Genomic DNA, 26,869 nt, shown 5'->3' with positions numbered 1-26,869 from the left:
GTGCAGCAGAGTTCTCCCCGTGGAACGAGAGGGTCACCTCCTTGTGACTCTGTGTTGCTGGGAGGACAGAAACACCGTTGTTTGTGCGTATGCACTGAACAGCAGTTCAGAGTATCCGGCCTTCTTGGAGTCTCTGTCTTGGAACAGAGCTGTCAACTGATCACCCCTTGGTAGTGAGTTGGATCAGGTGGCGAGGGAGGCACCCTCCTGGGAGACCCAAACGAATAGTGAGGGTGCACTGGGAATGTCTGGTGGGAGTCCCTGTACATGAGGTCTTAAACTCCCACCTCCAGAGGAATTTCTCCTACATCCCGGAGGAGGATGGGGATATGGAATCTGAGTGGGCCATGTTCAGGACCTCTGTTTTGGAGGTGGCTGCTCAGAGTTTTTGCCAGAACGTCAGAGGGAGAACCCACTGGTGGACACTAGTGGTGAAGAGATTCGGATTCAGATTCAGACAACTTTATCTATCCCAGAAGGGCAATTCAGTTTCACAGCCTACCCAGTTCACATAAATAAAATAAAAATAAATACAACTAGGTCTAGCAGCAGAATTCAAACATACACATCAACATGTCAGTGACAACAGGTCAACAAATGGCACAAGAGCAAGAGCAGCAGGAAACACACTCTGGCACCCTCAGGTCACCACGTATGGGCTGATGTGAGGAGTCAGGTGATAACAACAAGTTTATAAGTTTACACATTTACAGGGACTGGCCTACATTTCACTTACTACTGTCAGCATTTAGCAGCCTCATAGCAGAAGGAATGAAAGAATTTGAATAATGATTAGTTTGCCAAAGGGGCACATAATTGGACAAGATTGGACCTGTGCTCCCTCTTCCAGAGGTTAAAAGACTTTCAATAAAAGATTGATAGAAGTTACATGAAATATATTACTAATAATATTACTAGAGACACTAAAAGAGTTCAGCTTCCGCATCAGGTGGATTCTCTGTTGTCCTCTCTTGGTAATCAGATCTGTGTTTGCATCAAACTTGAGTTGCAAGTCAAACACCATTCCAAGATACTTGTATGTATCTATAATTTGGACTCACCATGTATTATGCTAGCTTTTGGTTTACTGCTGTTTTTCCTAAAATCCATGATTAATTCCTTAGTTTTTGTCACATTAAGGGTTAGGAGGTTATCAAGGGGGCTATCAAGGAGGTTATCATCACAACATTTGACAAAAGAGCCCTGAAGGGCTCAGACTCAGATCTTTTAGATTTTTATTGCCATATTTTGGTGCAGCAACTTCTACATGTCAGTAGTTGCTAATAAACTTATCTCACTCCAACAGCTGACTCTGTGTCTCTCTGCAGGTCTCTGTCCAGTCTCATCTTGTGTTGTAGCTGACAGTGTAACATCACCTGTAGACTACTATATTCAATTCTAATATCTTGGTGACTGTCACATGACCGCCTCCCATCACAGAGCGCTTTGCAAGATGTTTCAAAGATGTTTTTTAGTGGTGTTTTTTTTCACAGTGCAGAGCTGTTCTGATGACATCTTAGCTGGGAATTGTTTCGGGTCTCTTACTGTCACTCCTAAAGTTTTTGTTACATAGACCATACTTATACTTATTATTGTTATTATTATTATTGTTATACTTGTTTTTCTTATTTTAGGCCCATATTTTTCCCTCTCAACTGTCTTGGACTGTCTGTTTTGTCCTGTTTCTATTCTTATTCATGGGCTATGCAGTCTGAGCTGTGTGTTTTGTTTTATGGTGCATCTTGAGTTTGTTTTGTTTTTGTTCATCTCCTCTCTCTGTCCTGTGTGTGTGTGTGTGTGTGTGTGTGTGTGTGTGTGTGTGTGTGTGTGTGTGTGTGTGTGTGTGTGTGTTTGTGTGTGTGTGTGTGTGTGTGTGTGTGTGTGTGTGTGTGTGTGTGTTTTGGTATGTGCTATGGCTCTCCTGCCCTCTTCTCTCAGACCCTCCCTCTGCCCCACTTTACCCATTATTGCTCTTATTCCTCTTGATTTATAATTGATACAGTTAAAGGTTTAAAAATTATGCACTTGAATATAAGGAGCCTTCTGCTGAAAATTGATCTAATCAGAGTTGGGCTGCTCAATACAAACTTGATGTTCTTACTTTCTCAGAAACATGTCTCACTGCTGTAGATCAGAGTATCTGCTCAGTTGGACATCCACTACCAGTTGATCAGATGACAGCAGACAAACACACATTGGCTCCCTCACTCTGCATGCAACACAGAAAAAGTTTAGTTTTAGTTCAGGTCTTAAATAAGTACAGCTATTGGCAAATTTAAGGTTTCCTGCCGCAGTAGGTATAAATAGGTGAAGGTTTTATTATCAGCCTAAAAAGCAAAATCCATGTAATTATCTTCTTCCCAGTGTCATAACGTTACAGCTGATGTGTTCTGTAAAGTTATATTGTCACAGCATGCAGTCAGTGATGCAGATTACTAAAATATAGTTAAACACATAGTTTGGGTTTTCGGAGCCAATCAAAACATAGTGGACTCATCGGGAGGGGAGCCTTAAAGAGACAGGAGCTAAAATGGGCTGTGTCAGACAGAGGCTGAACTGAGGGGCTGCATAAAGGGACAGGATGATAAATAAGGAGTTTTTTGAACTGTAAATCATGTTTTTCTGTTTTGTTTTGTCTTAATCATCTCACAGCCCTCAGATTTATCCCGCACCTCTTGGGGGTTCTGACCCACAGGCTGGCAACTGCTACTCTGTGTAACTTTTTTTTTTTTTTTAATTAAGTTTTTATTAAAAGCAGTGAGAAACATTTTATTTCTATAGATGGCACTTCTGCACTGCCATAACCACAGTCTGCTAATTACTGAGGATCTCCCCTGGTGCAGTGAAGGTTCATTTAACAAAGGCTATTGCTCAAGGGCACCTTAGTTGAGGCAGGGTTAGGGAGCAGTTTGACTTCTGCTTATCAAACCATGGTCATAGTCTTGTATTCTATAAAACACGTGCAGATAATATTTGCACTGTTTTCTTTCAATAAAATGCTCGTTTTGATGATTTAAAAACACGAACAGAAAGAAAATCCGGTCAAGAAAAAGCCCGGACGTCATTATCAGCCTACACGAGGCTTGTTCAGTGGTTTCCGGAAAAAAACGGACATGTCCGACGGCTGCCGAGTGTGTACGGACGAAGTGCTGGGGACGCTGCTCTGACAGAGAGGAGCCACCGCGCACAGACAGGGAGGCAGACGGATACTGCCGGTTTACCGGGAACACTAACAAACACTGAGAGAAAAAACTGCACAGCCCCAGCAGCTGAGCGGAGGATTTACCTGACACTCCTAACGGTGCTTTTACGGACCCTTTTTACAATTCATCTCGGGGGATTAGAGCAAGTGTTGCGGGACTGGAGGAATTGGGAGACTCTTTTCTAAACTGTGTCTAATCTGGGGATCTCCCTGCTCTTCTTTTCTGAAACATCTTTTCCGAAATGCAAACGTCCAGGAAAGCCTAGAAAATGGTGAGTAATAAAATAATTTTCTCTAACTGGTTTGCTGCGGAAAGTGTCATAAATGGAAAGCTGTGTGGTGACATCTGTGCAGTCAGAGGAGCGTCCTGCATACTGGACACGCTGCATGCAAGACTGAATTACATATTCACACTAATCAGTTAACACTCACTTGCATTGACATTACAGCTCACACTGACATAACACCCAAATCTATTCAAAATCAATAAATGCATTAAAGACAACTGTTTTGTCGACTAGATTACAAAGCCTGTCTCATAGGGAATGAGATAATAGCTCGTCTGAATTAAATGGATCCGCTGGTTTTCAGTAATTCTCCAAGAAGAGATGTATTTTTCATTAAAAAATGCCAACTTTTATAGGCGACTTTCTGTTTATAACAGCTTTCTCGCAAATGAAGAAAATGCTGAAACACTTGTAAAAGTGCAGCCTACATTTCATTGAAATGTGTTCTCTTTTTTGAATTACATTTACCGATTTGATGATAATGTCATAATGACTAAGAGACCGTCACAATTTCCTATTTTTGACTTTGTGATGACTGAAGCTTTCATTGATTCATCATGTTTAAATGTAATTTGATGAGAGCATCGCTCCGTGCATGAAATTACGGCACACTTGTGCTGTTTATCTCAAATATTTGCCTGTCCTTTTTTAATATGAAATATTATTTCTGGATCAGAGCTGTGCAAAACCAGCGTCATTTGCTTCATTTCGTTGCATTATTTGCTTCATTTATTAGTTTTTTTTTGCCTGCTGTAAGACAGAATTCTCATCTTTCTGCTCACTGTCCGCGGCCAGTGTGACCACGGCAGGCTGCAGTTATCAAGGATTTTTAAATATACTTAACGTCTTCTCTCTGAACTGGTAATATGATAAACAAATTACTTTAATAACACTAATTTTAGTCTTGATTATTAAAGCTTTAGTGCATGTGTGACGCATTGAGAAAATAATGCAATCTATTATTTGCAGACTATTCTGTATTTCATTCTTTAGGTTTCCTACAGTATTTGCAAAATCAGTAATACTTCATGTCAAGGAGACATTTCATTGCTCATAAGAAATATTATATATAGTGGCAAAATGCAGTGGGCATACTTGTAGATGTGAATTGCTGTCTGGAAAATATAGGTGTAGGCTAGTTGCTGCACAGGTGTTTCAGTATTCTACTCTGGGTTCAGTCAGATTCAACCTCTGCTATTGTGTTGTCTCTGTGGCAGTCCATGTGTTTCTTAGAATAGCCCGCTCTGTACAGTGCTTCAGCCTTTTGGCAGTTTTTCTAAAGCAAGAATAGCACGCTGTCCTGCTCATGCTCCCGATGCAAAAATTCAAATGCTTTGAGAAATAAGGCAGAGGGAGGAAAAGAAAAGGAAGAAGAGTTCATGACTTTTTGTGACACAGTGATAATTGGCTGTCAATTCACCTGGATTTGACATAGCATTAATTAGGCTGCATGGAGAATAGAGGAGGAGTGAGGTAGAGAGAGCAAAGGAGTGCAACAGATGGAGAGAAGAGGAGTGAGGGTGAGGGAGGATGGAGAGGAGGTGGAGTCACGGAGACAAGATACAGCTAGAGAAGAGACGGAGGTAGTGTGTTCTCTTCTGCCGTTGTCCGTCCACCAAATAAGTACATCAGCTGAATTCCAGCACTGTGAATGTATGAGCATGTGTGTGTGTGTGTCTGCTCATCCTAATGAATGCTGCATGAGACTCGGACCTGAATGATGAATGCATCACTGCCACGCACACACACACACACATAAACATACACACACTGCTGCTGCTCCATGGCAGTCAACAGTATTTTGACAAGGCCCTTTCAGATATATTGGCACACCAATATCATTAACCAACACTAACCTGTCAAACAAATATTAGCATTGGTTAAAGGATCAGTTTACCCAAATTCGCCTAAAAAGAACATTTTATCACTTTCATGTAGTGATATCTATCTATGTAAATAGTTTTGGTTTTATTTAAATATCAGGATTTCTGCCTCCACCTCAGTACAGTAGTTGTGAATGGGATTTGTGGTGCTTACAGCACTGTTAAATGACTTTTGGAACAGCATTAGACAGCAACGTCTTCTTCCCTCCATAAAAAATTATGGCCCTTAGTGGCAATCTTTCACAATAGGTTTTGAAGAAGACTGGGCAAAAAAATATTGGCATATGTAGCATATATATAGCAAAGAGAAGCTTCTGTCATGTGTCCAGTTGTTGTACATTAAAGTTCTAATAGTGAAGCAAATTCATCATTTTACTTGGACTATTGTTATATACCTGTCATGACTTTTTTTAAAAATGAATTTCTTTATCATGCAGAAATGGATACACATGGGGTGTAGAGTAATCACATCTCAGATGAATGTCACATGTGGTGCAGCTGGTGGTTCAGAGTGCTGCCACTTTTTTTCCAATCAACCACAGATTCACAGTGAGGTCTGTGGACTATCTAGAAGTGCGCTGACATTGTTTCTGGAAAGACATTTATTGGGCTGCAGGAAGAGATAGAAATCTCAAAATCTGGGCATAAAAAACACAACTAGATGCATTGCTAGATACCACTAGATGTACTTGAGAAGGTATTTTTCTTAAAATTTGGATAAACTAACCCTTTAAATTTGAGTGATCAATAATGCACTGATGAATGTATCAAATATTTTTGCATACATTCTTAGTATCAGTATTTTACCTTCACACTTTTCCGTCTCTGACTTCAGAATCCTACACTTGGCTTTGTTTTCTGCTTTCTACTTGCAGAACCACCGATGTGTTTGAATGATGTGACTGAATGACTGCAGGCATCTGACTGAATCTGACTGAAAGCATCTTTGTCTCGACCACAGTTCTAAGGCTCTGGCTGCTGGTATCACAGCTGTATGTGGGCTGGCTTCCCTCCATCTCTGCTCACTCCTATCCACATTGATAAATTGTGTGTAATTTCAGGGATGAACAAGCATGAAAACATATGGGTGGAGAGGGCTGTTATATTTTGGCATTCTTTATATACAGCATTTTCATCCAGGATATAGGTTCTGCACACTGAGCAAAGAGGACTTAAGAAGCCTGCAGGCTGAAACCAGACAAGTCCTCTGTAGTCCATTCTACACAGCACCTTTACGATGAACGAACATTACCGCAGTGTAATTGCAGTCCCATATACATACTTTGGAAAAATAAAAGTCTGATAAAAAAATACATTAGCTAATATTCATTATTTAAATTATGCACAACACACAAACACAAAACAAATGGTTTGTAATAAAGATATATCTGAAAAATATACTTTACAGTTTAACTTTATTTTCAGAGATGACAGTAACAGTAAGAAGAATGGTATTTATGCCTTGGCGTTGATGATCTCAATGAACTCTGGCTTCAGGGAGGCTCCACCAACAAGGAAACCATCAACATCAGCCTGGGAGCTGAGCTCCTTACAGGTGGCACCAATCACAGATCCTCCATAGATGATCCTCACAGAGGAGGAAATCAGGACATGATTTAACTAGCTTAGCATAGATAATGGAAGCAGGGGGAAACAGCTAGCCTGGCTCTGTCCACAGTTAAAAAATATACCAATCAACATCTCCAAACCTCACTGACTGAAATTTAGAAACAATAATTTGGGGTTTTAGTTAACAGTTAATACATCTCTGGCTGTAATGTGGATTGCCAGGTAGCACAAGTCACTGCCCACAGTCACTGAACCAAGAATTTGCCAAGAAATACCCTTAGCATGTAGCTATTTTTTTTACATTTCTGCTTGTGTATGGATGAAATACAACGTGTTAATCAGTAAGCTTAAGATGTGTTGGTAGGTGTATTTTTGAACTTTCAAGAGAGCCAGGCTTCCTGTTTCTTCTGTTTCCAGTATTTATACTAAGTTAGGCTAACCGCATCCTAACCATGTCTGTAATCAATGAAACAACTTGAGATTGATATTGATCAATTGATCATTGCTTTTCTCATTGTCTCTCCCAAGCCTCAACATGCATTTTATTGCTACAGACATCATTCCAAGTGAACTGTAAAGTAAAGCAATATTACACAAGAGGGTGTGCTTTATTGTCATTATTGGCCAATAATCATGGTAAAGCTCACTCTTGTGTAGTATTGCAATTATACAATGGTTATCAACGAAATAAAAGATAGAATGTGTTTATATTGTGGGGCAATTCACTCTCAAAATAAAAGATACTTTATGCTACACTGTAAAAAAAAAAATTGTAAAAAAACGATAAGAAGTCTGGTATTTACTTTGGACATTGTCTACGTTTTTACAGTCCAACCATTGTAAAATAAAAATAAAATCTCATTATAAAACATCACTAGAATGTAGTATAAATCTGGACAAAAAATTAAAAAGATTGCAGAAATACCTTAAAATTACCTAATTTAAATGAAGACTCTTGTTTTCATATAGTAATCTTTGGTAAATTCATAGGATTATCCAATCCATCCACAAGAACTGCCCATCAAAGTACAGATTTCTGGATGTAAAACACAGAAAAATTGTGTAAAATTACATATGAATTACCCTCCTTTAACACCCATAATGGTATCTTGAGAGCTTCAGGCTTTTATTTTATGTGATTATCCAATGTATTTACAGTAAATCCCTGGTAAATGTTGGTTTTATACTGTACAACAAATAAGATCATGAGATCATGTGATAGTTTACAAAAACATAATTTTAATTATCATCATATATAAACATTATTTGATAGTATTTAAAAGCAACTCTCCAATATATCTACATACCTTTTCCCATTAATGTATGAGATTAACTTTGTATAAACATTATTTGACATTAATTACAAGCAGCTCTCCAATATATTTACAGGCTTTCCCCATAAATGTATGAGTTATACATTATATGAGCATTTCTTGACAGTAATTAAAATCAACTCTCTAAAATATTTACAGGCTTTTCCATTATTTTACAGTAATTGCAAGCAACCAATATATCTACAGACATTTCACATTAATGTATGGGGTTCTGAATGTACAAAAACCAGAAGGTCTATGTAAAAGTACCTTTATATCAACTTCTTTTACACTGAATAAAATATATACATTTTTCTACTGACATTTTACAATATTGTGCAGTCCATTCAATGCAGATCCCCATTTGAGATGTATGAGATTTCAAGATGTATATTAACCAGAATGTATCATAAAATTACCTTTTACTGCTTGCTTTACAAAGTAATTCACTATTTTACAGTGTTATCCTTAAAGTTTCAGAATTAATAATGAACAACCATATTGAATTATAATGTGGGTCTGAAGCTGATCAACCCAATAAGAGCTCAAACAAAATACTTTACTAGAATGTATTTATTTTTTTCTTATTCAGATTACTTCAACAGACATCAATGGAAGCAAAAACAGTTTTATACATTGTATCAGAACAATGTCTTGCATGTTGCATTATAGCAAAAGGGAAACTACAGCCAACTGAGAAATTCATACATGTTATTCCCATGCTCTAAGATGGTTGAAAATTACTTTTGCTAAAATTCAAATTTGTGATGTCATCTGATAATGTCTGGAGCTTTTCCAAAAAACAATGAATTGAGAAAGATGACACTGCAGACTATGCAGAATATAGTTTAAAATAAAAAACAACGACAACAACAAACATACACATTATATATAAAATAACATGATTAATCTCTATCATCAATACAGTGAAAATTCTCAAAGTTACTGATCATCTACCCTATCAACACTATCTACACGCTAGGGCTGTCACTTTTTCCCAAAATACAGTTCGAATAAAGTCACAGTGCTATGGAAATTCGATCAAATTATATAGAGCATTAGCATTATGTAATTCATAGGCAAAAAATAGTAAGTTAGGCAAGGTTGTGTAGCTGCTGGTGTTCTGATTCTTTAGCCTCGCTTGGGTGAGAAGCTAACAGGTGACTCTATTTGTTGTTGTGGTAACGTTACTGTTAAGTAGTTGCTTCATACAAAGTCGGCAAACAGCCTTATCTTTATCGATAATTTTGTCATTGATAGAGTAAAATCCAAAATGCTTACACACAGCGCTTACACACTGCCATCTCACAAAAATAACAAATGAAGTCGTCAGCACTCACAAATAAGTGTATATTACTTTTTTAATGATGCACAGCAGCAAAAAACAAACACATTTCAGCCCTAGGATTTCCTCAGCGTTACTGAAACAATTGTGGGTGTGACCCCTATGAAACAGCAGCCAGGAGCCTGCTGGTGATTACAAGGCAGCCGGATTCGCGAGATCACGACATCATGCGAGAATCCATCTTGTCAGGTTTCAAGTTATGCACTTGTATCCGAACCACTGGTGGTTCGGATCAATCAACGTTGCGAATCCAGCTGCCTCACAAAGTAAGACGGTGATAGACGGTGATAGACAGATGGTTCATCCAATCACCTGCCAAGTATTTTTGCTCTGCCCTTTTCCAAACACTTTCCATGGACGACTTCGCAAATAGTTCTGTGTAAAACATCTTGCATGTCAGGTTAGGTGATTACAACCAGCTGCTATAAAAAATAAGTAATAATAAGAAAAATAATAATAAGAAAATTTAAGACAATTTAAACCATCCAAGGAAATATATCACATTATGTGATTGCAACAACCAGATAGTGATCACCTGATTTACAAATAAACAATAAAAATAGCGTGGAGGTGAACATATGTAACCTCATCATGTTCAGAATCTCCAAAATGTAGCCTGCAAGTGCATGTACATAAATATGAACAGAAAAACAAAGAGACATATATTAATCAGAAGAATATCAGTGAGAAAAATAGTAATAAAATAAATTAATAGAGGAAATATAATACATTCTGTGATTACAACAGCCAGATGAGTGACCAATAGATCTACTCAATATATCACACGTGTGATAGTAACAGTAAAATAAGTGGCTGATAGATTTACATGCTAACGATAAAAATGCATGTATGTACATATGTAGACCAATCATGTGCAAAACCTCCATAGATAATGCAAATACATATACACAAGAGAATTAGTAACAAGAAAAAAATCTAATAAGTAAAACTGCCAGGCTGCCAGAGCATCTAGTAACATCAAGGCTAAAAAATGTTTTATTTAAATATATTGTATAATAATATGTATTATTATATTTTCATGAGAATTGATTAGTAATTTGATGGTTTATAAGACATCCTAACAATCCGTTTTTAGGTGGCTAATAGGCTTTTCAGGTTATTATCTCAGTTACCTTTGTAATAAAGTACAAAAAATGTTTCAGATAGTTTATTAAATGTTGACTTCCAGTGTGCTTATAAATATTTATTTACATATTATCTATTTTCAGTATTGTGACAAGTTTTAGCCCATTTTATACATTTCTTGATTAAGCTGTGTTGGAAATCTAATACACAAACACAAATAATGTTTCAGGACCACAGATTGAATGACAAACAAAATGGTTTTTCAGTAAGTGAAGAAATGTTCTGATCTTAAAACAATCCTAAATACTAAACACATATAATAACACATTAATACAGCATGTGTGTGTCCAGTATAGTGAAGTCATATATGCTCCTACAGTACAGCAGCATCAGTCACATGACGTCTCCGCAGAGGAGCAGCAGCAGCAGCAGCCTTGTTAAATGGTTGCTGATGCATTTGGGGCTATTTGTAGAAATTGAATTGCATACTGCCATTAAAAGAACAGTTGTTGAAATAGCTGTCCATAAAGTCCATGCTGGATCTCTGCGGTTTAACAGATGCTGCTGTAGAGCTGTTTGAGGGGCTGGCCTTCAGAGGCCTGACATTTCCATGGCTTGCGCATAGCATATTGCTCCACCGTTTTCTATTATCTTCAGAAGGTGCCCAGTAGCTATGCAAAGATTTCTCGGACTTGTGTCCGCTAACGGACATGATTTCTCTCGCTTCCAGTCTGCCCTTGACCAGTTTCTGGATGGTAGTGCTCCTGATGCAGGGATATGTGTAAATCACCGATGTGCCTGCCTGTTTAGAGATTCGTGTTAGCATGGAACCCAGGTAATTGACACCCATTGGCTCTAAACGGTATCACACCTCCCCTACCTTTTCTCTTTTTTGGATGGGGGTAAAAAACTTAAGCCTCTTTAAGAATTTTAGATAGGTATGTTTCAAATGATGAAACTGGGCACAATTCACTCCCTGGATCTTCAAACATAGACCCTTTTCTGCTTGATGGTCCTTGATTAAGCTACCTGTTGAATCTTGTTTTATTACGAAAGATTTTGGTGTTTCTCAGACCCCCCTTTCCCAAAATGTAGCTGGATGTCAAACCACACTTTGTTTACCAGGCCCTGTGGTGTGTTTGGGTTCATTGCCTCTGAGTTCCTCAATATTATCCTCTTCAGTGATCGTGGGATGATGTTCAGTTTTGTCATGGCCTGCTCTCCTGAGAAACTTTATGAGTCCACTAAAGACATTATTTGACGTAGTGAACTCATTGTCTTGCATGACACACCATGACTAAGAGGAAGGTTGTTCATAAAGCAGTTAATGCCAGCTCTCAACCCAGCGTAGCTACTACGTAGCTATGGAGTAGTACTGACCCTGGTTATTTCTAATTGAACCATAAAATTTGTGGAGAATCCTGTTGAGATCATCTTTTGTAGTAGTTGTAAAATCCACAGCTTACTTAATGTTTTTCAGATAGACCTGGAAACATTTGACAGCCCAAGAAGTTGACTGGGACGTACTCACTTCATTCTTTGACTTCTCTAATTGATCGAGCGCTTCATTTGAGAATGCAACATATCTCTTGTTTTTTGGTTTTGTGTTCCTCTCATCCTCTTCCAACCATTCATCAAACTAAGTCCGACGTATAAATCAAAATTAACAACAAAACGACCCATTTTGTATCAGTATTGTAGGCTACTGGTTTTTGCTCCAGCTATGTCAGTTACAATGTTGCCATGGAAACAGCTTATTATTATTTTGAGTGATGAGGAATTTTTCATTTGAGCACAGCTAGGTGTGCTGTGATGCTGATTTGATCACATTCTAAATGTCTAGTTGACCAAGCAATCTGGAGCCAGATGCATAAATGGTGCATATGCACAAAAACCATGCATACTCTATTCCCCATACATAAACTGGTATTTATAAAAGCAGAATGTGCGGTGAGAATGTGCGCATCTCACGCATTCTTCAAACCAGGTGTACATGTGTTTTCTAATGCAATCTGAGGCTGATGTGATGAGGTGAAGATTAAATATAAACTGAGATGGAATCTTTTAGTAAAACATTGTTTATGTTGATAACCAGCTCCACTGATTGTGTAATTGTTTTTGTGTTTACACAGAGATTTGTAAAATGCCAATCAAAGGCGCATTTATTAAGGTAACATTGATTAATTACTTTGTGTGATTAATTTTATCATTCTTTTAATTTACATAGAATTCAACATTTTATTTTGCTGTTTATATTCTTTATTTTATCCTTACTTGTGTCACACCTTATAAAGTCAGTTTACATATGAGCGCTGCAGAATATGATTACATTTCTGAGATATCACTGCTGACGATGGCTTACAGTCCATGTGATGAATTAACAATATGGCTGCTATAAAGAGCCGCACAGCCGTGCGTAATGGTTGCACGTAATGACAGCTGTTCTGCTGTTGGAGAACCTAAACTGCACTTTTTATTTCCAGTTTGTTTCATTGATGGCTGTACAGACTGGTGGAGCAGGCATCATGTTGATATGAAAACAGCTGGTTCAGTCCGTGTCTCCATTTATGGTTCACTGTGGGAGTGGCATTGAGGCTCGTGTGCAGACAGCAGTTGCATGTGTGCTCACTTCCTCAGTAACTCAGATTTATAACAAAACCATGCGTATATACAGCTTTATAAACCTGACGAGAAGAATGCATCTGCATATTAATGGCTTTGTGTGTACACACAGTTTCAGTCATGAATCTACGCAGAGTTTTATACATCTGGCTCTTGGGTCATCTGTCTTTTTTCTGACTTTCAAACATGTTGGCTGTTTTGGAAATGTCAGATTTCTTTCAATAAAAAAAATCAGTCTCTAAATGAATCTTAGATGTGAAACTTTGTTTTATATATACAGTACCTTGTTGAAATAGCTATTAACATGGATATTTTGAGGGCTCATGATCATCTAAACACTTTGCTGACCCTGCTGGTGTCAAGTGATGCTCAGTGGATATTTTCTTGTTGTAAGTCTTGTTGGACTCTGAATTCTTGAAGGGCATTTATACTCATCAGACCATGAAACCCTAACTCATGGATGTTAGATGGAGGATGTTTTTTAGCATCTCAGGGTTGCACTCACACATAAAAATCCTGTACATCATTCCTCAGCAGAAAACCAGTTTTCCATCATTTTTCTTGTAAACATGAAGGAAAACAGATGCTCAGCATATATAGCTTAGCTTGTTCATCTGGTGCCACAGTTGTTTTCACAATGAGATCAGATTACAGCAGGTTGCGTTTCCTGCTGCAGCACCTTCAAAGAAAAGCATATATCTTAATCAGAAGTTTTGTAACAACACAGACAACTGCTCCCTGCTATCATCCCGCACTCATCTATCTGTTGTGAACATGGGGGTTATTTATGAGTGTTTTTCTGCCAAACAACTATAGACATAATATGTATATTATATGATTTTCTATGCAAATCCAGCCTCCTGTCTCCAAGAGATATACATAGTTACAGAAAATACCGTTGAAATTATCAGTAGTGAGTCAATCAACAACAGTTATGATAATTGGTTAATTTAATTGGTTTAAATCATTCATCAAGCATATGAATGACAAAACATTCTCTGGTTTCATCCTTTCAAATGGAAGGATTTGCTTCATTTCTCAGTCTTATATCATTGTAGGTTGAATGTGTTTGGGTTTTGGACATCCCAATATCCCCTGGAATTACACTCATATTGGATGATTTCACAGCTCATGATTTTTGCTCAGTGCCAATGTTCAGCGTCAGTGCAGAGAGTAGTGTGCCCTTAATGTAGAATGGTGGTAGATGGGCATGTAGCACTGTAGTACTTTCATGTAGGGGAAAAAATAACCATTATCTCTCCTTCACTGTTTTGGCCATACTGTAACTGTCTTTCTGGCCAATTGCAGGGCAGCAGAAACAAGCTGGGAACACAACATTTACATATTACCATCTTTTAAGTTAATATGACAAATGTATTAGCAAACTATTTACATATCCAGTAGACACAGAGCAACATTAGCATTCATTTTGAGTTGTGTTTGTGTCCACCTGGTGAATGTAAATCCAATATTCACTCTCTTAAGCTCTGGTTTGGTCTCCACCAACTTCAGAGAAATATATCTGTCTCTGTAGCTGGTAAATGCTCCACTATGTTCACCAGCTAGTCTCTAACTGTGTCTGTCTGCTGTTTGGTGCTGAGTAGGTAGTGAACAGTGGATTTATCAGTGCTTTTTCACTGAAAACAGCTGCCTGCTGTTGTTGGAAACATGGTTGATGAGAGACTAAACTAAAACAGTGAACTGAAAGAGACTATAAACGCTCTGCAGAGCTGAAAGGAGCTCCAGAGTCTTTGTGGAGTTGTCACTAAGAGTGACCCCTTTTCAGTGTTTTCTGACCAAAGAAAAACTAAAAAATGAATTGGTCAATCAAAGCATATATTTAGATTAAGTGATAATATCAATAATCACTAGTTGCAGCACTAATAGAGAATATGCATGTAACAGACGTGTGGGCTGCAGTGGCCTGAAGGTAGATGAGTTTGATCCCCAGACTACCAAGAAAGATTTGGATAAGAAATTTCCTGCAGTCGATCCCACTGCAGGAAAAGTCAAAGAACAGTAATTGCCTGCCCCTAATTACCACCAATGACATGCCCTTGAGGAAGACCCTTAACCCTCAACTGGTCCATTGGAGCAAGTGATCAACACATCAGACTGTATGCAGGGCAGCTTCCAGGTGTGAATGTGTGTAACTGTGTGATTGTGAACTGGGTATTTCTGACAGAGAGATCACTGTTCTCAGTGATAATTCCTTGTTTTTTAACTAAATGCATACACCCTCTCCCTTTATATATCAAGACGACATTGATGGGCCATATTGGTTTATTTCAATTAATCTTTTCTGTGGTAGCCAATAATGAAAATAATGTTGTTCGAGGGTTTTTTGACAGCAACAGGCTCTGTATTGTTTCCTGTGGACACGATTGGATGGGAGAGCCCAGTTGCATGTTGTGGTATTGTTCTCAGGCTGATTGACCTATCCACAGAGAAGTCCAGCTCATCTCCTTTCATTCTCACAATGGAACAGAACTACAATAGTCAGGCTTTTCAGTGAGACTCTCTATTGTTTCCTGTTCAGCCAAAGTGTGGCTGGCTGTGTTGTTGTTTCATCTCACCTCAGCTGTGATTTCCCCACTGTGACACAGGATGGTTACTGGTATCAAAATCATCTGTGTGATGGGTATTTGGCCTGTGCAGGTTTTCATAGTGTTCTGCTCACATTAGGTAATGTAATGTATGTGAAACAAGATGCTGGGGCGGACACAATCTGATGAGGGACTATTTAGGATCAGAGGCATTTAACCAGAACAGACACAGGTAGTTCAGCCCTGTGTAGAATAGGCTTGTTCTGAGTTAATTTGATTGAACACACTGTGCAAACTCACAGCCTCAAGATGAGGCAATAAAGCAGGTCCAATAGGGTAATGCATTCTCATATTTCAAAGCTACAATTAAAGGGGACATATCATGCACATTTCAAGGTCTTTATGTTCTGGGATACTGGAATATCTTTGCATTATTTACAGTTAAAAACTCCTTATTTATCTTATACTGGCCCTTTATGCAACCCCTCACTTCAGCCTCTGTCTAAAACAGGTTGTTTTAGCTCCTGTCTCTTTAAGGCCCCCCTCCCGAGGAGCCCACTCTGTTCTGATTGGCCAGCTCAGGTAAGCTGTGTCTTAGCAGACTTCTGGCGGCTCAGGAGTATTTCCCTATGTACTTAAAATGGAAACCTCTGAAATACATCCATACATGCCAAGCGACAACTACCAAGACTTGAGGCAGAAGCCAATGTGGAAGTCCCATAAACTGCAATGCCACTGATGGCCACTAGATGCTGGCTCCAACTGACTCCCATTCAAAAGCTTCAACTTCTCTCTAGAAATTCTAAGTCAATCATTTTTTTCAAGAAGTCATTATGGTCTCAACCTCTAAATTCAGGCCTTCAAGACTTATAGTAGCTTTGATGTCTGCCGTGTAGGCATTGATTGACAGTTGGCTCACTTGCTGCTCTCCCCGACTCCAGGACTCGCACTGAGTAGGACTACTGTTGCAATATTTCAGTAAGTTTAATGTTATTTGATAATGATATCTGCCATGTTAGCAAAATTGAGCTAAAGTAGCTAATGTTAGCCCAAGTGTGCACCGCTTGGTGTTTCCGAGGTAGGGCGGCATGTTTTCAGAGTGTGAAGGGCAGTACACAGCACTCCCTATTTGGAAAGTCCTGGCTCCAAATGGAAAAGATAGCACTGACTGTAAGCTGCAACTCTGGGCTTCAAACGAGCTCCCGTGCAAACCAACAGCTAATATTACACCTCACTGCATGCATCCATCCTTATATATAGTCTATGGTTTGAGCCCGAATCTGATCTGAAATATGAGATTGGACAACGCAAACAATTAATGGAACAACCTTTGCACCAATCTTAGCAACAAAGGCTACCAACACATGGCATTTGTGGGCATGTGCAAACAATCTAGAGGTAACTTTGCAAACGGAGCATTCAGGGCAGGTTAAATCCCTGGCCTGTGACTATCTGGGAGCATTTTTACATACATTCACCTCAAGTTTTGGATCTGTGAGGAAAATAGACATCTAACATCATAAAAAATTAAAGCTGCAAGCAGCGATGAACGGCCCCTCGCGCCCCATGCACGTTGAGCTGTGACATGGTCGGTGGGTCTACACGTGGACTTCTTCATATGCAGGCGTTTTCTGGACAGTACATGAAGTGGTGAAGCTATTTGGGGCTAGAAAACATCCACAAAGTAACAAACACACCTGCGCAAGAAAGGCATGTTGTAGTTTATGTTGTTGAGAGTATACTATGTAATATCATGCAAACCTGATGATGTGTGTTGTAAGGCAGACTTCCTGTGCACAGTAGTTGGCACTATGAGAAAGAGACAATATGGAAGCATAGTGAGTTTGTGTCTAAAACAAATTAATTTCCTAATTTTCATCAAGCCTATTTTTAGAAAAGTAAAGACTTTTAACCCACAAGACCTGGTTAAAGTTTGATTGACATGTGCACTGTCAGGTGTGTAGAGACAATAAGTAACTGCAGCTGGACACAGAAAAATACTCATATATTTGAATGGAGAGTGTGAGCGAACCCACACCTTTTTGAACATTTACTACTTCCACCTTCGCCCCTTTGAGAAATCTGAAGAGCTCCATTTTGCATACACTTTGAAGACAGTCTGAACTTTATTTTCCTTTCTATTGTCAATTCTTGCAAGATTTTCAAAGTGCCAGGCTTCAACATCAGATCATGAGATAAAAATAAGACCCGTGCAATATCAATCAAGCTTTATCCTGCACTGTAAATCAATCTGGTGAAACCAATGATCTTCAAATTATTGAAATGTAAAGATACAAATGTGATGTCTTAAAAAAGGGTTTCCTAGCATTTGCATTAGCTGTGCCAACATGACTTTCCCATGGACTCTTCTATCAAGTTCATAGTTTGGTTAGGGCTTATGGGAAATGATGTTCACTGAAGGATGTTAAAAATAGAATTGTTAAATAAACAATGATATTACTTAATACAAAATAAATGAATGAACTGCATGACATACTGTTGAGAGTAGGTTATTTTCCAAGGGTTTAACATTGGGTTACTACAAATATCAGTGTGATTTTGAATGAGGTTTTCTTACTTCTGGAAAAAAAACATTGATGATCCAGCTTCTCTTTAGCTTTCTATGGCCATCCTCATCCCTCATCCCCTGCTGACCCTCACTTTCACATCTTTCTTGCCTTGTCAAACACCCAGTAAGGCAGGAAGAGTAAACACTGATTTAGTTGTTGGCTCAATCATCCAATAGTGTATAACCATGTCATACTTACTTTGCACTTGTTGAAGATGCAATCTTTGCACTGTCAGCAGAAATGTAATTTTAACTGTTTCATTTCATTTTGATCAGCAGTCGAGAGTCTTTGCTGGGTTTACAGATGACATGCAGTTGATATTCCTTTGACCTCCTCTTACTGTATTGCTAGTTGCTCTGTCTGCCTCTGTCTGTTCTTTCTGTCAGTCATGCCTCTTTGTCACACGCCTCTACTGCTCTCCTCCCTGTCAGAATTATAAGCCTGCTATTTACTGCAGTGCATCAATTAATAAGACTTCAGAACAGAAGGCTGATAACTGAGCTGTCGGCTGCTACCAGGCTTCAGTGCCAGAGGGCAGATACAGATATACTTTGCAGTGGCTCATAGCAAATAATATTCAAAATCACTGAAAGAAATGAGGTGTAAAGTTGAGAGCAGGCAGAAATAGACTGATTACTGAAAGAATCATTCACCCCCACCCAGCCTGTCTCCAGCCTCCCTTCCACTCTGGTCCAAACTGCTGTATCTTATGGATGAATAGATTCCAGTGTTGGAACTGTGACCTCAATGTGGCCCTGGATGCTCTCTGAATGAAAAACTTTCCCTCATCATCAGTGTGACTGTCCTCCTAAGAAAAACAACAGAATCAGTTGTTTCAGCAAGTGCCCCAAGTGAACAACATATGTTTACCTTCAGCTGTAGTAACTTTGATGGGGGCAAAGAAAGAAATCAGGTGACAATGGGCCTCATTCACAAACGCATACACAAATCTGTGCTTAAACCATATGTTTTAAGCATGAATCCAGGATTCATCAATATGTTCTTAACGGAATTTGTTCTTACTCTGCTCCAAATTTAGAAGTGCTTTAGTGCTTCTGAAACTATTGTTTGCATTTCACTCACAGTAAAGTTTTTCTACACTTTTACCATCACAGTCCTCTTTCCAATGAGTGACAGCTCTCTCCACTGCTGCACTGCTCCAACAGAGCCTTCCTTATATAGAGAATGGGGGTGCGGTAGAATGCTAATTTCCAATAGCAGGCACATGCCTGTCAATTTAGAATGATTCTGATTCACTAACATACGCATGGTGGTAAGAACAAAATTGGCCAGTGCACACGTGTCATGAATCCAATGCTAATTTTGTGTGTGCACTTATTTTGTGCGCAAAGTAAGAACATTTCTACACACATATTAGTGAATGAGACCCAGTATTATTAGGGCTGCATCTAATGATTATTTTCATTATCTTTTGATGTCTATTAATTGTTAAAAATTTGTGAAAAATGCCATTCACAGTTGTCACAGTGATGCCTTCAATTTGCTTGTTTTGTCCAACAGTCCAAAACATAAAGATATTCAAGTTACTGTCATGTAAGAAAGAAAAAAACAGCAAATCCTCATTTCTGAGATGCTGGAACTAGAGAATGACTAGAATGATTAATCATTTAATACAATTGTTTCCAATACATTTTAAGAAGATTGACTAATCAATTATTCAATATATTGTTGCAGCTTTAGTTAATACAGAACAACAAAAGTCTGCAGAGGCAGCAGGTCGGGGTGGATGGAAGTGGTTTTTGGTTAAATGTCAGCCTAAATCTAAAAATAAACCAAACCACACCACAGTGTTGTCACTAGGGAGGTATATGTATTTGTATTTGTTGAGGCAGCAAAACCATTTGTATTTATATTCGAATAAAAGTGGAAAGAGGCTTAAAAATCCTGTTTTGTTTTTTATTATGCTTTTAATTTTAGAAAATTAAAGTGTTACAATAAGTGTTAATGAATAAACTACCTTATGTAGCAGGTCCCTGGACTGGAGTCTCCCAGATCATAGATGACTGCTGACTACTGAGCTAAAACTTTACTCATCACCTCATGCAGACAGACCTCTACCTATTTATACACCCATAACACAGAGACAGCACACCTTGTAATGTGTAGGGAGGAACTTCAAAGGCGATTATTGCTTTGCACTTTTCATTTATTGCCTATTTTTTACCACCTAACTTTGTGGAAAGGAGAAGGGGAACAACAGGTTATGGAGAGTCCCTTGGGAGCACTTTGTGTGTGTCAGTAGCTCAGCTTTATCTCTGGGGAACACCCCCAACTCTGGGAGTGACGTCCAAATAAGGAAATGTGCGTCATGTAGCAGGTGGATGTGACTCCCGCAGTTGAGACCTGCTGATAGACGTAACACTGGAGCAGAGGAAAGAGACTGAGATAGTGATGTAACTGATCTGCATGCTGGTATTTGACATGTTTTTTGTTTTTTTTTCCTGTGCTTGTCAAAGTTAAATTCCAGATATTAGGTCCATATTGGGTTACATATTAGGTTCCAGATATTGAGTGATTATTCCATTTCTGATAAAGACCATGGCATGTGGTTGAAAGCTCAGAAAAAGTGAACCTTTTGGTAAAGATTATTTCATCACACATACTGTCAAAGTCAAGAATGAACATTCTTGCTCAGGTAGAACAAATATTTCATCATATCAGTCTGGACCAGCAAACAAATGTATGAGTGTGATCCGAGTACGTTTGCTTAGTTTACGTTCTATATTTTAGGTGTGTTATTTATTTGCTACAGTAAGACCTGCTGGTTGAAACATGTTTGTAGTCTTCCTGTGATAGTGCATTTAATTTAAGTACCAGGATGCCCCACTGCTGTTATAAAAAGAATAAAAAGAATAAAATAAATTTTTTAAAAAACCCTTATTTTTTAAATTCAACTGATGTTCATTTGTCTCATTGTCATCTCTCATTTGACCATTTTTTTTCTTTTGTAATGCAAAAAGTGTTGGTTTAGGATGAGCTGCTAAACTAATAGACTATATTTAATCATAAGCAGACTTAAGGCTTAAGGTCCGCTAACTTTTTTCTTAGCTTTCAGTCACATCTCACTATCCTCCTCAGTAGATAGAGATTGTTCAGCTGTCATTGATACTAAAGCTTAAAAAATAACAACATTGTCATTGTATGTTTCATCAGTACTTATAATAACATAATAACTTAATATTATGACATGAATGAAGCTGTACCTCAGTATCTCCATGACAACAGAGCAAAGACTGAGAGGCAGTTGAAAGAGCAAGTAAGGACTGTATTTTATGGTCATAAATATTTTTTAAAAAACAACCTCTACTGTCATGTCAACCATTAGATTTTGATATTTCTTGTTTTACTGTCCTGTATTATTATCCTTTCTGAAAGGCAGGCACTTCAATATTTGACTGGGCAGTAGCCCATGCAACAAGACAATGTATTTACTTTTTTGTGAATATCCTCAGCAACAATATGCCAGTTATTTGTACTTGGCCATGTGGCCGCATCCTCGAGTTGTTCCAAATCAGGGCTGTGGTCCAACCACCAAACAGACCTGCTGCTTTAGCTGTGTGCTCGCACTCTGCAGGAAAACAAATGCTTCTGACAAGCAAACATGGCCACCAGCAGTTATTAGAGAGTCAGAGCTCTCTCCTCGTGGAAACGCAAGAGGAAGATTAATTTACATAAATAGAGCATGGCATGAACTGATTTACATTTCTGCTATTTTTGGTGAAATACTGTTAAGCCTTGATAGCTAAATTAGATATTTAATTACACAAAATGTATTTTAAGATTTTTAATTTTTCTTATTTGATGTATCGCAGAGGGAATTCTGCATCGAACGATGTCTCTCTAATTTGTGAAATCGTGGGTAAGGTTTTACTTAAAATGAAAATGAAGGGTTTAACTGACATGGGCTTTGCAAAGCATATATATGTGTTTTCTGCCAGTGTTTAGAATGAATTGAACCATTTTCATGCTAAAAATTACTAGTGTTCCACCAGAATTTCATTGTCTGAAGGAGCATTTGGGCCGCCATGGGACATGAAAACTAAATAAATGAATAATATGTCATGTAAGATTTTCCAGAACATAGTCAGAGAAGAGGCTCTGTCATATCAGAGGTAGGTTCCACTTAAAGACTGGTATCTGTTTAATCTGGTTTATTGGAACTTGGGCTTATTTTTGGCCATCATCTCAAGTCAGCGGGGGCAAGAAACATGAGCAGCCAGACATCAGTCATGTTGTAAACAAGCCAATAGTTTATCCAGAATCACTTCATGTAGAGGTAAAACTGAAGGAGAAGACAATTATCAGACAATCTATCAAGGTTCAGTAACCAATCCTGATCCATGATTGTAATTAGAACCTGACTAATTCAGGATTTTTAAGTCTGATGCCAACTTTGATATTTGAGGATTTAAAAAAATCAGATAATGACATATTCACATTTTTTCACAACATTTGTGATGAGGTTCCCTTACATTTAGTTGTTGACGAGCTCTGAAAAAGATATGCACTGAGCAGGACATTTGCGGTTGAATAAACTTTTGTTAAAAACATAATAGGAACACTATGAACTACAAACATAACAGGAATTATTATGATTATTGTGTAATTTTGTTCTAATGGCATACCAGTATAGTACATACCAATACATGTATGTAGGTACAGGGGAACAAGATGTGAAGTTATGGAATAAGGGTGTAACAATTCAGGTAATGAAGGTTGCTGGTGAGGTTAATGACAGCTGAGACAGTCTTCAGAGGCAGACAGTATCCACACTGTCCTGGACCTTTGTTCCGATGTATACGCACAGATGTACCCTGTAGTTATAGTGGCCGACAAGGGCAAACATGCTGCACCTTAAGAAAACATGCAAATAGACAAAACACAAGCAAATTAAGAAAACATCTTCATCAATTTGACAAAACTTGCCCAGCATTTAGAAAACACGCTGCAAATACCACATATTTTTTCTGTGATATCACAAGGATCATTACAGTGAGTTTTCAGTTTTGCCACTTATAGTCAAGTCTCCAAATATTTGCAGTCAGTTCTGAGCATGGATGTGTATCCATATAATCAGTGTGTAAAATAGCCTCTGACATTCAGAGGTCCTGTGCCATACATGCTCCTTCCTAAACAGAGTAGGCCTACATCAACATCTTTGAACAAATAAAACATTTTGAAACAGGTTGGAACAAAATGCTGTTCACTTTATGCACAGCCGGCACAGCGTGGATCATTTAGATATTTCGACAAAACAGTGATAGAACTTTTCAAACACTTTGTATCTATTTATTTAAGGCTATTGTATATACTTAAAAGCATAAATGACAACTTTCAAATATGGAGGAGTACAACTGCAGAGTTTAAATCTCTGTCTTTTTCATTTATTGGAACCATGTACAGTGTTAAACATAAATGTTACCATTTGATGTACTGTACCAGAGTTAGCTTATAGCTCACTTTCATCTGCAGTCCTTTAGGCAGGTCATAATTAAAACATAACAGAACAATAACAAACAGTACAAAGCAAAAAAACATATAATAAAAATATAATACAAAATACAAAGCTACACAAAATAGCACATCACATTCACCCACAATGTCAACTAGAAATTAATCATGTAAACTTGTCAAATTAAAAGCAAGATTATTTGCATTCATGAGAAGACCATGAGATGAAATTTAGATTCAGTGGTTTTTCGCAGATGTTTTAATTTGGTTTTGAGCGTACTGATGGAACTGCAGCGCTTCATATCATCAGGTAGGACGTTCCACTGAGTTGTGGCTTTCTCAGAGAAAGCTGACTGCTCAAATGCAGTGTGATGAAATGGTATGGTACAATCTGGTATAGAGGAGGAGGTATAGTGGAGGATCTAATAGAACACTCTGAGTGAGTGAACACAAAGTCACATAGTGGAGGAGGGGCCAAACCATTTAAAATTTTATAAACTAGGCACAAATTTGAGAATAATCTAAAATTCTCAAAGCTCAGTAAATTGTATTTCTCCAGTGCCCTACAGTGATGAGAATGCATTGGCTTTTTGCCCAGAGTTTTTAGAGTTTGTTTGTATAATATCTTAATTATCGTCTATTAATTGTTTGCTGAAAATAAGCAGCAGCACACATGAGAACACATCAGCTTTATTTTCATTCTACCATTGTCAACATATACGGATTGGTGTATGTTCATGTTTGGGGTGTCTTGAGGTTGCATTTTGGAACGTCAGGCGTTTCCCAGAGGTGAACTCATTTCTCTCTCAACTCAGCCTCTCTCCTCTGTTTCAACTGTTGCTGCATTTCAAGGGAATGACAGGAGCTCATGTGATTGCTGTAGATTGCATGGATGTATTATGCAAGCTCAATGCAGTGAAGGTAGTCAGCATTACTGCCAATTCGTCCGAGTGGCCAATCACAGTACTGAAACAAAAAAATCCCATGTGGCTCAAAAAGCATTTTTCCCATAAACCACCATTATAGAAGAGACATCTGTAAAACAGTTGACCGGACACCTTAAACTGGTGGTCAGTCATTACTCTGTGTATTATACATTTTGAACTGATGAAGGTTTAATACGGGCAGGCTGGCAGGCTGATGGACACATCAAAGCACATACACAGTGGACTGTGAAACACGAAACAGTAAATAGAATTCAGTAGATCTCTGTTGAATTCTATCTATCTATCAGTACACTGTGCAGATCTTTTGTTCTCAACTGCCAAGTGCCACCTTAGAGTCAGGTTTTGAGTTCTTATAATACTGTACATTCATGGTAAACTGTGATGGATGTTTACCACAGACCGTTTGGATAATAATTTTACTGTTCACTTTTGCTTTCTCTTCCAATTTGACTCATTTGTTTCCAACTTCTTGGATTGCTTGTGTTTCTTGACCCATCAAACTTCTGTTTGGTGAGCTATCAGCATTCCTAGATCCCAGCAATTAACTTTATAGTACAATATTATCATAAATAGAAATTATGGATTGAGCTATGAAAATAAGTACTTCATTGTGTTTGCCTGTGATTGTGTTGACTGTAAAACTGTGTGAAGGTACTCTTTCTAAAGCTATACAGTTGCCCCACGATGTATTATATTGATGATTAAGATTGATGATGATTATTGTAATATTATTGTTAATTATGTATTTTACTAGAGGTGTTTTCTTTACTTTTATGTATATATAAATTTCCCCTGTGCAAAAGCATAATGAAGTATATTTAAAAAGTGAAAACATCCGAAGTTTGGCACAGTGTAATGCAACATATAGTACCGTATATCATGCCGTGCTCTAATGACTCTAGTGCTCCAGTAATGAACTTATTAGCTGCATTAGATGCTTCATTTTGCCTCATGAGCAATATTTCAAGTAAATCACTACCCAGTCACTTACAGGGACACAATCCATCTTCAATGACTTGTTATGTAATAAGGATTGATATTTATGACTGTGCACTACAGAGCCAGTGGTAGCAATATGAAAGCTGTAAAGCCAAATGTATGGAGTGTCTTTTATAGGGCTTTTATGGTGGCTCCCTCTAACAGGACGCAGATACGTGTTGGAGTGGCCAGTTATAAAGGAGAGAGTGAGATTGGAATTAAAGTGTATCAAGCGGCACTCATGTTTTCTGGAAAGAAAATCAAATAAGTTTCATTTCACAGTTATATTCATTTTGGGGAAAACTGCTTCCTGAAATGTATCTGGAAATAACTAAAATAACCTCAGCCTTAAAACATTACAACTCAGTGAGCACATGTTAAGATAGCTCATCTCTTTGATGTTATTCCAAAGTGTTATTTATGTTATTCCAGTCATGATGGCATGAAATGCCATGAAATGCCATCATGAGTGGGCTGTACTTCCTTTTGTCCTAGTTGACATAACAAGTCGAATAGAAGCATTTTCTGATCTGATACCACGATCGGCAGTTATCAGCAGGACAACATCATTTGTCTGTGTCTGTTTTTATGTTGTTTTTATGATGTGACAATGCTATGGTTAAGGTTTGGTTAAGTTTAGGCACAAAACCCACTTTGTTAGGTTTAATGCAAATAAGTAATTTAAAATAAGTACTTTCTTAAGTTTAGAACCTTTTTTGCAGTTGTAACATAGACTTTATATAAAGATGCACATAATGAGGTATGACATCACCTGTTTGCATTGGAGCAGATTTGAAGCCCAAAGTTGCAACTTATGGTCGGTGCCATTTTTTTCCATTTTGAGCAAGGACCTTTCAAATAAGGACTGTGTGGTGTTGCCTTTCTTGCTCGCTTAGCTTACGCTAAGCTTACTGGCAACGCTAGCTTACTGGGAACATTGAATGCTGCACACTTGGGCTAATGTTAGCTACTTTAGCTAAATTTTGTTAAAATATCCTAATTAAGTCTTATTAACTGAGCAATAATATCCAAAATGACAACCAGCACAC

The 26,869-nt window shown here is 38.0% G+C and overlaps 1 protein-coding gene across 3 annotated transcripts in view; it reads left to right on the top strand.

Annotated features, from left to right (window-relative positions):
- Window positions 1-3,164: 3,164 nt before the first annotated feature.
- The window catches only part of ptprfa (protein tyrosine phosphatase receptor type Fa), a 380,682-nt gene continuing 356,977 nt past the window's right edge, over window positions 3,165-26,869 (top strand). For all 3 annotated transcript variants that reach the window (XM_042417112.1, XM_042417113.1, XM_042417103.1), the window contains exon 1: window positions 3,165-3,474. The gene's annotated coding sequence lies outside the window, so the exon portion shown is untranslated. The remainder of the gene's footprint in view (window positions 3,475-26,869) is intronic.

The sequence above is a fragment of the Thunnus maccoyii genome, chromosome 7 (genome assembly GCF_910596095.1).
Source record: "Thunnus maccoyii chromosome 7, fThuMac1.1, whole genome shotgun sequence".
In the NCBI taxonomy this organism is placed as follows: domain Eukaryota; kingdom Metazoa; phylum Chordata; class Actinopteri; order Scombriformes; family Scombridae; genus Thunnus; species Thunnus maccoyii.
The sequence above is the reverse complement of the archived record's forward strand: the minus strand, read 5'-3'. Positions and strand labels throughout refer to the sequence as shown.